Source organism: Scyliorhinus canicula, chromosome 3, assembly GCF_902713615.1.
Source record: "Scyliorhinus canicula chromosome 3, sScyCan1.1, whole genome shotgun sequence".
NCBI classification, from domain to species: Eukaryota; Metazoa; Chordata; class Chondrichthyes; order Carcharhiniformes; family Scyliorhinidae; genus Scyliorhinus; species Scyliorhinus canicula.
Window position 1 is genome coordinate 155,444,483 of NC_052148.1, and position 13,932 is coordinate 155,458,414.

A 13,932-nucleotide genomic window follows, 5' to 3' on the forward strand; every position below is an offset into this window, starting at 1 on the left:
GCTCCTCATGTCTGGGTCTGTCACCTCTGTGTCGTCCGCCGGGTCATTCTCCGAAGTGGGCAGGGTGTACCTTATAGGCGCCCGTCTTTTCCTTGACGACTTCGTTGGAAGTTATTCTTCCTCCTCCTCGGGGAGAGGTGTCGCGGCGGCCTCGTCAAGTGTGTCCATCTCCGACTCTGATGACTGGATGACGTGGTCTGGAGAAATTGCTCGGGGCTGGGGTGTGGGTATCCTTTCTGTCTGAGCTATCCCAGCTTGAGGCGGTCCTGCTTCGCCTGCCTCCAGGTGTGGTTCTGCTGCCCTTATTTGGTCTAGGTGTTTCTTCAGCACCTTACCTCCTATTGAAACCTCATAGGATATGGGCCCTGTTTGGTACTCTATCATGCCTTTGACCCACGTTGGTCCATTCCCATAATTCTTGACCCAAACCGGTGCCCCTACCTGGAAATGTCTCTGCTGCCGACTATTATCATGCCCCCTGCATTGGGCCTCCTGTTGTTTCTCCACTTTCCCCGTTAAATTTGGGAAAAGGAGACTCAGCCTCGTTCGCAGCCGCCTTCCCATTAAGAGTTCAGCTGGCGGTATGCCCGTTGTGGAATGCAGTGTGGTCCTGTAATCAAACAGCCAGCGGGAGAGCTTTGTGTCTATTGACGCTGCCAGCTGCTTCTTGAGTTCCGCTTTAAGTGTCTGGACCGCTCTCTCTGCCAGGCCATTGGTCGCTGGATGGTAAGGGGCTGTTTTGATGTGACGGACTCCGTTTTCCTTCAGGAATTTTCCAAATTCCCCACTTGTGAATGCCGTTCCGTTGTCCGACACCAATACCTCCGGAAGTCCATGTGTTGCAAACGAGGCCCTGAGCTTTTCAATTGTCGATGCTGTGCTTGCCGTGTTTACCCGGTGGACGTCCAACCATTTGGAGTGGGCGTCCATTATCACCAAAAACATTGAGCCCATGAAAGGGCCGGTGTGGTCAATATGTAGGCGGGTCCATGGTCTGCCTGGCCATTCCCACGGGTGCAATGGCACCGCTGGTGGCACTCTTTGCCCCTGTTGGCACTCCTGGCACTGACGTACCAAGGCTGCTATGTCTGTGTCCAAACCTGGCCACCAAACGTAGCTTCGAGCTAGCATCTTCATTTTAGACACCCCTGGGTGTCCGTGATGTAACTCAGTTAAGATTGCCTGACGGCCCTGAGCTGGGACGATTACCCGGGCTCCCCATAATAGGATACCGTCTTCTACGGTTATTTGGTCCCTTCTGCTCCAGTATGGGTGCATCTGGGGCTCCACTGGTCTTTCCAGTTCCCCTATTAGCAGTAAATGCTTCATCTTGGCTAAAACTGGGTCTTTTTGCGTCCACAACCGAATATGTTGTGCGTCTACTGGTAGGGTGTCCAAAAAAGTTAGAGTCATTACTGTCTCCTCTACTTTTGGTATTTGCGGCGGAGTGTCCGGGAGAGGAAGTCTGCTCAAAGCATCTGCATGTGCTACTCGCGTTCCCGGTCTGTGCTCCAGAACGTATCTATATGCCGCCAGTAGCAACGCCCAGCGTTGGATTCTAGCTGATGCAATCGGGGGTATTGACTTGTCTTCTTTTAATAACCCTAATAACGGCTTATGGTCCGTCACTATGGTGAATTTCTGCCCGTACAGATACTGGTGAAATTGTTTTACTGCGAATATCACCGCCAGTCCTTCCTTCTCGATTTGGGCGTACTTCCTCTCAGCCATCGCCAAGGTCCTCGAAGCATAGGCTATTGGCCGTTCTTCCCCATTCCTTCCTCTATGGGCTAAGATGGCTCCTACCCCGTAGGGGGATGCATCACAAGTGACCACCAATTCCTTCCTTGGGTCATAATGCTCTAAGACATTTTCGGATGACAGCTGTTCCTTAATGTCCCTAAATGCTCGGTTTTGGCGGCTGGACCATTTCCATTCTTGCCCCTTTTTTAGTAGCTGGTGGAGGGGTTCTAGGATGGACGCCCTATTTTCAATAAATTTTCCATAATAGGTTACCAACCCTAGAAATGATCGTAACTCCTGGACCGTGGTGGGAGCTGGGGCTTCTTTTATTGCCCTTACTCTGTCTTCTAATGGGTGTAAGCCTGACCCGTCTACTTTATATCCCAGGTACGTCACTTGTGGGGCCAGAAAAACATATTTTTCCCTTTTTAGCCATATGCCTGCCTTTGCGAAACGCCTGAGCACTTCCTCCAGGTTCCTTAAGTGTTCCCTGTTTGTCCTACCCGTGATTAAGACATCATCCAAATAAATCGCCACCTGCGGTAGTCCCTGCAGAATATTTTCCATCGTACGCTGGAATATAGCGCAGGCTGATGACACTCCAAAAGGTAGCCTAGTATAACGAAAAAGGCCCTTCAGGGTGTTGATCGTAGCAAACTTCTGGGAGCCCTTGTCCAGTTTTAACTGCAGGTAGGCGTGGCTCATGTCTAGTTTTATGAACAAAAGCCCACCTGCCAATTTGGCATACAGGTCGTCTATTTTCGGGATTGGTTATTTATCCAGCAGTGCGTATTTGTTTACTGTCTGTTTGAAATCTCCACAGAGACGTATTGAGCCGTCTGGCTTCAAAATTGGTACCACCGGCGCTGCCCATTCCGAGAACTGTACTGGTCTGATAATGGCGTCGCGCCGTAACCTTTCTATTTCGTCATCTACTTTCTTCCTTAATGCAAAAGGTACCGGCCTGGCCTTACAAAATTTCGGAAGGGCTTCTGGGTCCATGTGCAAAGTTGCTTTGGCGCCTATGATTTCCCCCAAACCTTCCTGGAAGACCTCCGGGTATTTTTGGAGTACTCCACTCAACTGCCCGCTTCCACTTTGGAAAATCTTCATCCAATCTAATTTTAGGTCTTTCAGCCAGTTCCGTCCAATTAAGCTCGGTCCGGAGCCCTCTACTATCGTCAACGGTAATCTGAGCAATTGTTTCTCATATTCCACAGGTACATGAGTCGTGCCTAGAACTTCCAGGGGTTCCCCTGTGTAGGTTTTAAGTTTCGTCGATGTTTTTGTTAGGGTTAGTGGCTGGAGTCCATCTTTGATTTTTCTAAATGCTGCCACTCCCATTACTGATACGGCCGCACCCGTGTCTATTTCCATTATTGTCGGCCGCCCGTTCACCCGTGGGGTAATCCTAATGGGTTCTGCTTTCTTCGTTGTAATATTATATAATTGTTCCCCTTCGGAGGAGGATGGGGCGCCTAGGTTGTGTACTTCCCTGCGTCCCCACCTGCTATTCCTCTTTTGCCACCTCCTTCTAAGGTTTCTGTCGTTGTTACCCCACTCTTTCTGGTGCTAGAAACGGTCCTTCTCTGTTGGGGGAGCCTCAGCTGGTACTTCCCTCTGTCTCCAGTTAGTCCTGGCAGACTTGGGGGCAGTTCTGGGGTTTTCCTTTTTCCCTCTATTCCTCAGGTTTTTCCTGAGAGCAACTATCTGGTAGCAGGACCCATTGTGGTAGTCCCTCTCACAGGTATCTACCTCCATTGGCGTGCCCTGTAGTTCCTGCGCCCCACTTGCTGCCTTTTCTAGGGACAGTGCGAGCTGTAACGCCTGCCTGCAGCCTAGCTCCGTTTCCGGCAACAGGCGTTTCTGTATTGTGAGGTCGTTTATACCACACACTAACCGGTCCTGAAGCATTTCATTTAGCGTCGGGACGAACTCACATTTTTCCGCCAGCCTTCTCAGGCGGGTCAAGATATTCGTGACTGACTTCCTGTCTTCTCGCTTCGCTGTGTAGAATCTATACCTACACAAAATGAGGGGTGGTTTTGGGTCGTAGTGCTCTTTCGCCAATTCTGTTACTTCTTGGAAAGTTTTTGTGTCCGGCGCATCGGGATAAGTCAGACTACATATAATGGTGAAAGCGGAGGGTCCGCACGCCGACAGCAGGATAAGCCATCTCCTTTCGTCCGTCAGTATATCATTTGCCCGGAAGAAGTAACACATTCTCTCCACATACTGGGACCAGTCCTCAATAGCCGGGTCGAATGCCTCTAACCTCCCAAAAAACGGCATTTTTAAAATGGCAAGTCTTACCCTCCGAGTGCGGCAGCTGGTCTCCGCAAAATTCGTAGTTTACCTCGTCGCCACTGTAGTAATCCACGGGAGGCAGGAGTTCCGTCACCACACCAATATTTATTTGCAATAACGATATTACAGGAGCAGCTACAAACAGTGCTGCTAGCAGTCCAGTCAACTTAAGACTGGCTGACAAAGCCTACACAGGTGATTATATGGGCCCCCTCAATGAGCTATCATTGAGGGAGCTCATACTCCAATTGGCCAACCAATAAAGTCAATTGGAGTTCATTACAGAACGTATGAGAAGAAAGTTTCAGCCTAGTTAGTTACCGTTAGTTACATTAAATTTCTTCCCAGGTAGAAACAACCCCCATTGCCAAGACACTATGATTTCATGTTCAGTTTTAAAAAGGATTGTAATGTCTTAATAATCGCAGTCTTGGAATTTCAAAGCCTCTTGCCTTTCTGATGTGTTTTAATCTGGCTTACAAGCTATTGACTGTGGGGCATAATGCTTGGGAATTATGACTGGTGGTTTTAAAGGCTCCATGAACAAAATGTATTTAAAAATCAATGGAAGAAAACTTGACACCTTTCCACTCTTCTGTGCATTGATTTTATTTCAGAAAACAAAGTAAACAGCCAAGCTCATTAGATAACCCCAAGGTTAAATAGAGTCAAACAGAAAATCCAAAAGCACTCATCAGCTGATGCCAAGTTTGGCTTTGAACAGCATGGCGATCTCACAAGGAAAGATAGATAGATATTTATCAACACAGCAAAGATAACCTTTAGTAACTTGAGGAAGCCAGCAGCAGTGGAACAAGGATTTGTTGAACAAGATTCTGCCCATGGCAATTTCTCTCTCTCAATCCAGTCCTTTCTGGGAGAACCAGGCCCTGCCTGGGCTGACTTTTATGTGTAGTCTTTAATGAGCTCCCACTGGGTGGCCTCTGCCCCTATCTGGAAAGTTCATACTCCATGAATCCCACAGGAAGATCAACATTGGCCTCCCCGTGGTCCTCGTGGAGGTTACAACACAACCCAACTAAACCATTTTGGTGTTGATCCCCTAAATACGCAGTGGCCCTATTCTTATCATGAAAATGTTGGGGTCATGCTACAGAGTTCTACAGTTAAACGCAGGTAAAAATTCATCTGCAGCAAGAATCAGGCAGAAAGATAATCAGGAGGCTCCACTCCAGCTAGAATGTGGGCCTTGAGCCTGCTGTAAATATTGTAGGACAAATGTAGGCCATGCAATTTTGATAGAGCTCTTTGTTGATACTTGCCCAAAGGCTAGTAATGTGTTGTTGGAATGCTCAGCTGAGTTTCAAAAGCTACCATTGTATTAGCACTGGGTTAAGAAATCATATTTTTATTGACAGCTTAAAGAGAACACAATTGGATTAGGTATATGTAACATGGCTACTGAATAGAGGTTTGTTCATTTTTAACACCTTGAGGAGATTTAAAAGCTTTGAATTAATTTTATTAATGGGAATTATTTTCACTGTCAAGTGCCTTGGAGTGGAGCTGTATTAATTTCTTAGATATTTCTTTTTTTCATCTCTATTTGACTCCAGAGGTCTGCCTGTGGTGGATATAAGGTGAATAGTCATGGAGGTAGCATGGAGGGAATAATTATGAGGGGTGGATAGGGTGCGTGAGTTGCCGTTCAGTTGGTGTAGAGGGAATGAAGGGTCTGGGGATTGGTGGGGCATGAGTTGATATTGAGTTCGCATGGAGGGTATGAGGGGCCATGGGGTCTTGATGAAAGGCGATGGCTAGAGGATCTAAAAACTTCTAAAACAATTAGAACAAATCCCAGAGTACTGAGACAGGCCTTCTGAACAGCTTGCTTCAGCATTCACCCGTCTCACTGGACATCTATACTCTGGTTTTGGGGTCAGTAGGCTTGATTCTGTCCTCTACCCGCCCCTCCTTTGGAGTGAAAATCTCCACGTTTATGATACTTTTTAGAGTTGCAGATCAGGCTCAAATTTCCAGACTCAAGCTGCCCCTCAATAAACAAAATCCAGCTCTCTATGCAGAGTCTTCAGACACGCTTGTCATTGTCTACAGTGGGTATCCTGCGCCTCCTTCCCAGTAAATCAATCTGACCACCACCTCCCTGCCACCTGCTGCCCCCACCCTTAAATTTTTAACAAACCAAATCAGTCAAGTTTGTTGACCAGAATACAGAACAGATTACGTGACTCCTTAAATTCCTCCATTTTACCCTAAGTTAAAGAGACCGTCCCAAAACAAATTAATTTTATCATCTTTGTTTTTATAATATGAAGTAATATGAAAGGAACAAAATGGCAGATTTTCTGCTTCTGTACTCATGGTGAACATTCTCTCCTATTAAGAATGTATTTTAGAAAATGACACAGGGCTGGATTTTACAGCTCCTCAGCATCATGTTTATAGGTGCCCTGCCCCTCCAGAATTTAAACAGCAGTTTAAGGAGATTCAGGCAGCCTGCCCACCTGTGGGCCAATTAAAGGTCTTGAGGTGTCAATTGATACCCATTTAAGAGCCTCATCCTGCTGGGGTTTAACCGTAGGCCTTCGCAAAGCGTTCAGCTTGGAAGTTTTCAGTGCATAGGCTGATTTTGGGCAAAGCGAAGGGAAGGAAGGTTGGGAAGGTGTGCTGGTTCCTCCTTAATGGGTCTGCTGGACTCATCAGGTGGCCTCACTATCGCAGTGGTGCACAACTCCACGCCCCAGTCAGCCTCACCATCTGGCCTGTCTATGCAGGCTATCACACCACCACCTCATACCCCCTCAAACACCCCCCTCACTAGGACTTGCCAGCCTGGTCTTGACAATACTGCCATAGTTACCATTCACTCCAGCTCCTTGTTGTTGGGGCCAGTTGTAGTCAAGCAGTGACCAATGCTGGTAACGCTGCTGGATCTGGAGAGCTGCTGGTCATTTGATTCTCTTTAAATGCCTGAGAGTGAGCCACAAACATTTTCCCTGAGATTGCAACCCCATTGTTGTAAACTGCTTTTAAAGGACTGCAGCATGATTTCATCAGAATGGAAGTGTGTCAAGCTGCAATCCCTTAAAGGCATCATCACTACACCCATTGTATATTAATCACTTGCTAATAAATGCAACCTGAGATTATCTATCTATTAAAATTAATTGATTAAATATGCTGGGCACGAATTTAAGGGAAAAAAAGAGAGTCCCATTTTGGGTGCATTTAGCGGGGTGTTTCGTGGTGTTTGCTGCACCAAGAATGACCTTGCTATCAAACGGGACTGCTTTTTTTGGGCCTTGGCAAGGAACGCCCCGCAGAGGCTGCACTTACCTCAGTTCCATTTTAACTGCTCCGATCTCTTGTCACCCTCGGACTCCCCAACGCAGCCTCCAGACTTCCCAACTTGGCACTGCCAGTCTAGCAGTCCGCTGCCAGCCTGGCAGTGTCACCTGGGCACCCTTCCAGTACCAGGATGACACTTCCCGGCTACCCAGATGGAAGTGCCAAAGTGCCCAGGTGGCAGTGGGAGTGCCAGGTAACCACCCTGCCCACAGCCCAGCCTCCCGAGGGCCTCCGATGACATGTGAGACATCCAAGGGGCCGTCATGCCTGGTCCATATTTGTGTGGACCAGTGCTAAATGGTGCCCTGGCGAGTTGCCCAAGCACTGACATTCGTTCTTGGGCCTCTGGAGCATTGGACGCCGGCGAGGGCGAGATCCAGATCGCGACATCTTGCGAAATCCCGTTAGATCTCGCGAGGCATTCTGAGCATCGCAAACCTTGCAAGAGGTCTCTTGCGAGTTTTAATGGCCTCATCCATCACCGAGTTGGGTGTGACAAGGCCGTTTGATCGTGCCACAAGAGTGGAGCTTGTGGACAGACATCAAAGTTCAGATAGAAAGCTTCAGGAGTATGGGAGGGAAAATTTTCAACATCAGGTCAAGGGTGTAGAAAGATGAAATTATTTTAAAACATGATATGAGAAAGGATAATGTCTGAATACATTGACTCTGTTAATGCCGAATTTTAGTGGATACATTTGCAATATACTGGAGATGGTGAATTTTTCTGGGGATCTGTACATTTATTTGATTCTGCTTTTTACATGAGGGACAGAATTTTATGCCCCTCCTGGAAAAAGGTTTAGAGGAGTGTGCGGGATGGATACACCGCCACCTCCCTGACTCCACCCAATTGAGCTCCAGGAGTACATAGAACATAGAACAGTACAGCACAGAACAGGCCCTTCGGCCCTCGATGTTGTGCCGAGCCATGATCACCCTACTCAAACCCACGTATCCACCCTATACCCGTAACCCAATAACCCCCCCCCCCCTTAACCTTGCTTTTTAGGACACTACGGGCAATTTAGCATGGCCAATCCACCTAACCCGCACATCTTTGGATTGTGGGAGGAAACCGGAGCACCCGGAGGAAACCCAGCGAATGATGGAGGGTGGCCTTCCTGCCTGGAGGCCAATTGAGGCATTTAAGTTGCCATTTAAGGGCCCATTTCACCACCCTTTGAATTTTGATGGCAAGGAACTCACCATATGGGGCAACCATCTAACAAAAGCTATCAGGTTTGCCTGTGGCCTAATGGGGGAGGGGGATCCTATGTACTGAGCACTCTGCGCCCAATCAAGGGATGCAGCATCGGGATGGGAGTGGCTCACAAGAAGCTACCCCTCCGCCCTCTCCATTGACACCACCCCGCTCATCAGTGCCCTCTCTGTTACCCCCAATGCACTCACACTTACCCCTCTCCAGGGTTCCATTGCCGTTTCCCAGTGAAGACCCCTGTTTGATATCAACAGTCACCATACATCCCAGTGGTGTTCCTGTACTGTAGAGCTGCAGGTCTCTGATTGGCTGGCATCTCTCACAGGCAGGAATTTTGTACCAGGCTTAATTAAACAAGAAGCTTTACATTGTTCAGGTTAGTACCTGATTGATATAAAATTCCGTCGGGCCTCCTGAAAATGATGGATGCGGAGTTCCCACTGGTTTTCCAGTTGATGGACGGGAACCCCATTTCGAACATTAAATTCAGCCCCAGGTATTCGAACCTTCCAGATTTAACAAGATAACAATACGCTATTTGGAGTAAAGTGTCATATTCCAATTCAATTATTTTCCGATAACAGACAATTGATTTTCACTTCATAATCTTGCTGTTGTTTCGCTATTAACATTACCGCATGTAAAAAAACACAGTGAGCACAATCTCCAAGCATATAACCCATTGTAACAAAAGAAACAGAAATGAAATACAGCCATCTCATGAGGATCACAATACATACTGTCCTGCACTCTATTACTCTTGGTTTACCAGTCCTAAGAAGCTGCTGTTGGCAATATTATTGCATGTCTACATGCTTACATTTATATCAAATTCCTTTCCCCGCTATTTTAATAGACATGTTAGCATCGTTACGTTCGATTGGCACCTCCATTAACCTAGAAGAGAATGACATTTGATGGGGATATATTATGACTTGCGCTTGCTCAGATACGTTTTCTCAAATTCAGTGCAGTTCTTTTACACAGACAAGCTCCACAGCTGCTTATAAATTGAAGCCTATCTTTATGTAAATTGGGTCACAAGGCCTCAGGGCAAAAAGTGATTCATTTCTACAACTAATCTTTGTACCTTTGAATAGTACAGGATTTCATCGCACACTCAGTGACTGATAACACTCCAATTGATTATATATCTCAGCCTAAAGACAATGGGGCTGAAATCCAACTCGTCCCACAGTGACTGGCCGTAAATTGGAAATACTCTTATTCCTCCAATCCCAACGGTGAAAAATATTTTGCTTCTTTGTGTTCTTCATCTAGTGTTCCCTTTAATGACTGCTGGTTAAGACACTGCAGAACTAGAGCAACAGATAGAACTTTAAGCCCCAGTTTTGCATATTCTAGGTACCTGATGTAGATATTCTAATTCTAGTACAATTATTACAAGAGACACCATTCCTAAGCCTCATTCATGATCGCACGCTGAAGCTTTCATGTCTTGAGGTTTTTTTTTGGTAAGTGGAGCCAAAATGTGTAACCAGAGTATGTGAGTGGCAGCTGGAGCAGGGCTGTATGGCAATCCTGGGTGATGGATCAGAGCACAGGTGGCAGCCTTTGATTGGGTGAACGTTGTGCTAGAATGAGAGAGAGCAACCAGTGATTGCAGTCGACAACTGCTATTGACAATGGTAGAATTATTCAAGTGGAAAGCTTTGACATTGATATTTTGCAGATTCCATTTGTAATAGCATAACAAAACTCAGCAACAATCTCCCCCTCCCTCCCAGGAGCCATCATATATTCCTGGGCGTGCTTAGAAGTACGAGCTGTTGCTTCATTACAGCCTCCATTATCACTGCCATTTCTCGCAAGAACAGGTGAATCAGCTTTGGAAACTCAAAGTTGGGTCTGTTTTCAAATGCGTCAATATAAATGGATGTCCCTTCAACATCCCATGAGTCTTGTTTCACACCTATGCTAAAGTAAGCATCGCCATAGTCCCAGATGACCATCGGCTGCTTACCCTTTTGAGGGGGAGAACTGACTGGTGGTGATTTAACCTGAGGATAGGACCACACTTCAGGCAAGGGGCAAGATTGAGAAAGTGGGCCTTCATGAATAACCACAGCCAGTACAGGAATTGAATATGTCCTGTTGGCTTCGCTCTGCATCACAAACCAGCTGTCTCGCCAATTGACCTAACCCGCCGCCTGTACTAATGTTTAGATAATGCTGTATTTATTTATCTCAATTTAGCATTACTTTCATATTTCTGATTACAGGCCACCTGGCTAATGTGTCAGTCTCGTGCATCTTCCTTTTAAAATGGTAACAAAAGGTTTTTGATATTCTTCCACGAAATGTTTCAGAAATCCTGAGCGGGATTCTCTGATCCTGAGGCTAAGTGTTGACGCCGTCATAAACGCCATCGCGTTTTACGACGGCGTTAACAGGCCCCCAGGAGTAGCTATTCCGAACCCTACAGGAGGCCAGCATGGCACTGGAGCGACCCACGCTGCTCCAGCTGCCAATACCGGCCTCAAATGGGCGCCGCGGGTCTTCACATGCATGCTGCGACCAGAGCAAATGCGCGCATGTGCACCACGACTGGCGCAATTCCGCGCAGCGCGGTGGTTTCCTTCTCCATGCCGACCTCGACACAACATGGCGTAGGGCTACAGGGGCCGGCCCAGAACATAAGAAGCCCTCAGCCCGAGAGGCAGGCCTGGCAATTGGTAGGCCCCGATCGCAGGCCAGGCCACAGCTGAGGCCCCCCCCTGGGGTCGGACCCCCCCTCACCAGGCCACCCCCAAAAGGATGCACGCCGAGGTCCCGCCGGGTAAGACCACACGTGGACGGCGCCGGCGGGACTCGGATTTTTTTTTGCGGCCACTTGGCCCATCTGAGCAGAGAAACGCTGGGGGGGGGGGGGGGGGGAGCGTAGAGCGGCCTCCGACTGGCGCCGTGCCAACCGCGGTGGCGCCAATGGTGCCAATTATCCGCTCATTGGAGAATCGACAGACCGCCGTCGGGGCGGCGTCGTGTGATTTGCGCCCGGCCCGGCGATTCTCCGGCCCAGCGTGGGCTAAGAGAATCCCGCCCTGCTGTACAGTGGATTTGTCTTCATAAACAGTAATATTAGTTAGATGGGGCAATCGGTGATTACTGAGCTGTTTGAAAAGGGGCCTTTCAACCTGATTGCGGCACTGTGCTGGAATAATGAATGGTTTTCAATGGGGTCCATGAACACCTGAGGGTCCTATAAACTTTCCAATAATCTCCCTAGTGGGAGAAAGAGAGAGAAATCCCAACAGGAACAGAAGAGAAACAATGATACAACTTTACTGGAATTAGTCATACCCAATTTTAGGGAGAGTTTGGCCACAGAGATGGCAATCAAAGCAGAATATCCCCCAGAAATCTACCTCATTCACCATCTCCAGAAAGCTGAGGTACTAGGCTGGTAAGCAGCCTTTACTATGTAAAGTTAAAGCACATGGCCTTGTGGGCAGTGTCTTGAGATGGATAGAAAGCTGGTTAGCAGACAGGAAGTAAAGAGTTAGAATAAATGGGTCTTTTTCCGATTGGCAGGCAGTGTCCAGTGGGGTACCACAGGGATCTGTGCTAGGAACCCAACTGTTCATTTTATATATTAATGGTTTGGACAGGGGAACTAAATGTATTATTTCCACAATTGGGTGGAAGGGTGAACTGTGAGGAGGATGCAGAGATGCTTCAGCGGGATTTGGACAGGCTGAGTGTGTGGTAATATGCATGGCAGATGCAGTATAATGTGAATAAATGTGACGTTATCCACTACAGTAGCAAAAATAGGAAGGCATATTATTTTTCGAGTGGGTGCAAATTGAGAGGTGGATACTCAGTGATGCCTTGGTGTCCTCGTGCATCAGTCGCTGAAAGTAAGCATGCAGATGCAAGAGGTAGTAAAGAAGGCAAATGGTGTGTTGACCTTCATAGCGAGAGGATTTGAGTACAGAAATAGGAACGGTTTACTGCAATTGTACAGAGTGTTGGTGAGACCTCTCCTGGAGTATTATGAGCAGTTTTGGTGTCCTTATCTGAGGTAGAATGTTCTTGCTATGGAGGGAGTGTAGCAAAGGTTAACCAGGCTGATTCCTGGGAAGGCAGGACTGTCACATGAGGAGAGACTAAATTGGTTAGGATTAGATTCAGAGAAATTTATAATATTCTATCAGGATTAGACTTGGTAGATTCAGAAAGAATGTTCCCGATGATGCAGGGGTCCAGAACTCAGGCTCATAGTTTGAGGATAAGGACTGAGGACTGAGTGAGGAGAAATTTCTTCATCCAGAGAGTGATAATTCTGTGGAATTCACGATCGCAAAAATTAGTTGAGCCAAAAATGTTCTGTAATTTCAAGAAGGAATTAGATAGCCCTCTTGGGGTGAAAGGGGTCAAGGGATATGGAGGGGAAGGCGGGATCAGGGTATTGAACTTGATTAGCCATAAATCAAAATGAATGGCGGAGCAGGCTTAAAGGGCCAAATGGCCTCCTCCTGCTTTTATTTTCTATGTGTGTATCTGTGTAAAACATAATAAAATAGGCATGATAAAATAGGACTGAGTCAGCAAGGTTTCGCCAAGGGGGGTCATGTCTGACAAATCTGTTAGAGTTCTTTGAGGAGGTAACAAGGAGGTTAGACAAAGGAGAACCAGTGGACGTGATTTATTTAGATTTCCAGAAGGCCTTTGACAAGGTGCTGCATAATAATAATATTTTTATTGTCACAAGTAGGCTTACATTAACACTGCAATGTGGTTACTGTGAAAAGCCCCTAGTCCCCACATTCCAGCGCCTGTTCGGGTACAGGAGACTGTTAAATAAGTTAAGAGCCCATGGTGTTGAGGGTAGATCCTGGCATGGATAGAGGATTGGCTGACTGGCAGAAGGCAGAGTGGGGATAAAGGGGTCTTTTTCAGGATGGCCGCCAGTGACTAGTGGTGTGCCTCAGAGGTCTGTGCTGGGACCACAGCTTTTCACAATATACATTAATGCTCTGGAAGAAGGAACTGAAGGCATTCTTACTAAGTTTGCAGATGATACAAAGATCTGTAGAGGGACAGGGGATAGTTAGGAAGGCAAATGCAATGTTAGCATTCATGTTGAGAGGGCTAGAATACAAGATCAGGGATGTACTTCTGAGGCTGTATAAGGTTCTGGTCAGACCCCATTTGGAGTATTGTGAGCAGTTTTGGACCCCGTATCTAAGGAAGGATGTGCTGGCCTTGGAAAGGGTCCAGAGGAGGTTCATAAGAATCATCCCTGGAATGATGAGCTTGTCGTACAAGGAATTGTTGAGGACTCTGGGTCTGTACTCATTGAAGTT

At 47.2% G+C, this 13,932-nt stretch overlaps 1 pseudogene; it reads right to left on the reverse strand.

The window, feature by feature from the left end:
- Positions 1-909: 909 nt before the first annotated feature.
- Positions 910-2,685, reverse strand: LOC119963782 (annotated as a pseudogene).
- Positions 2,686-13,932: the final 11,247 nt, after the last annotated feature.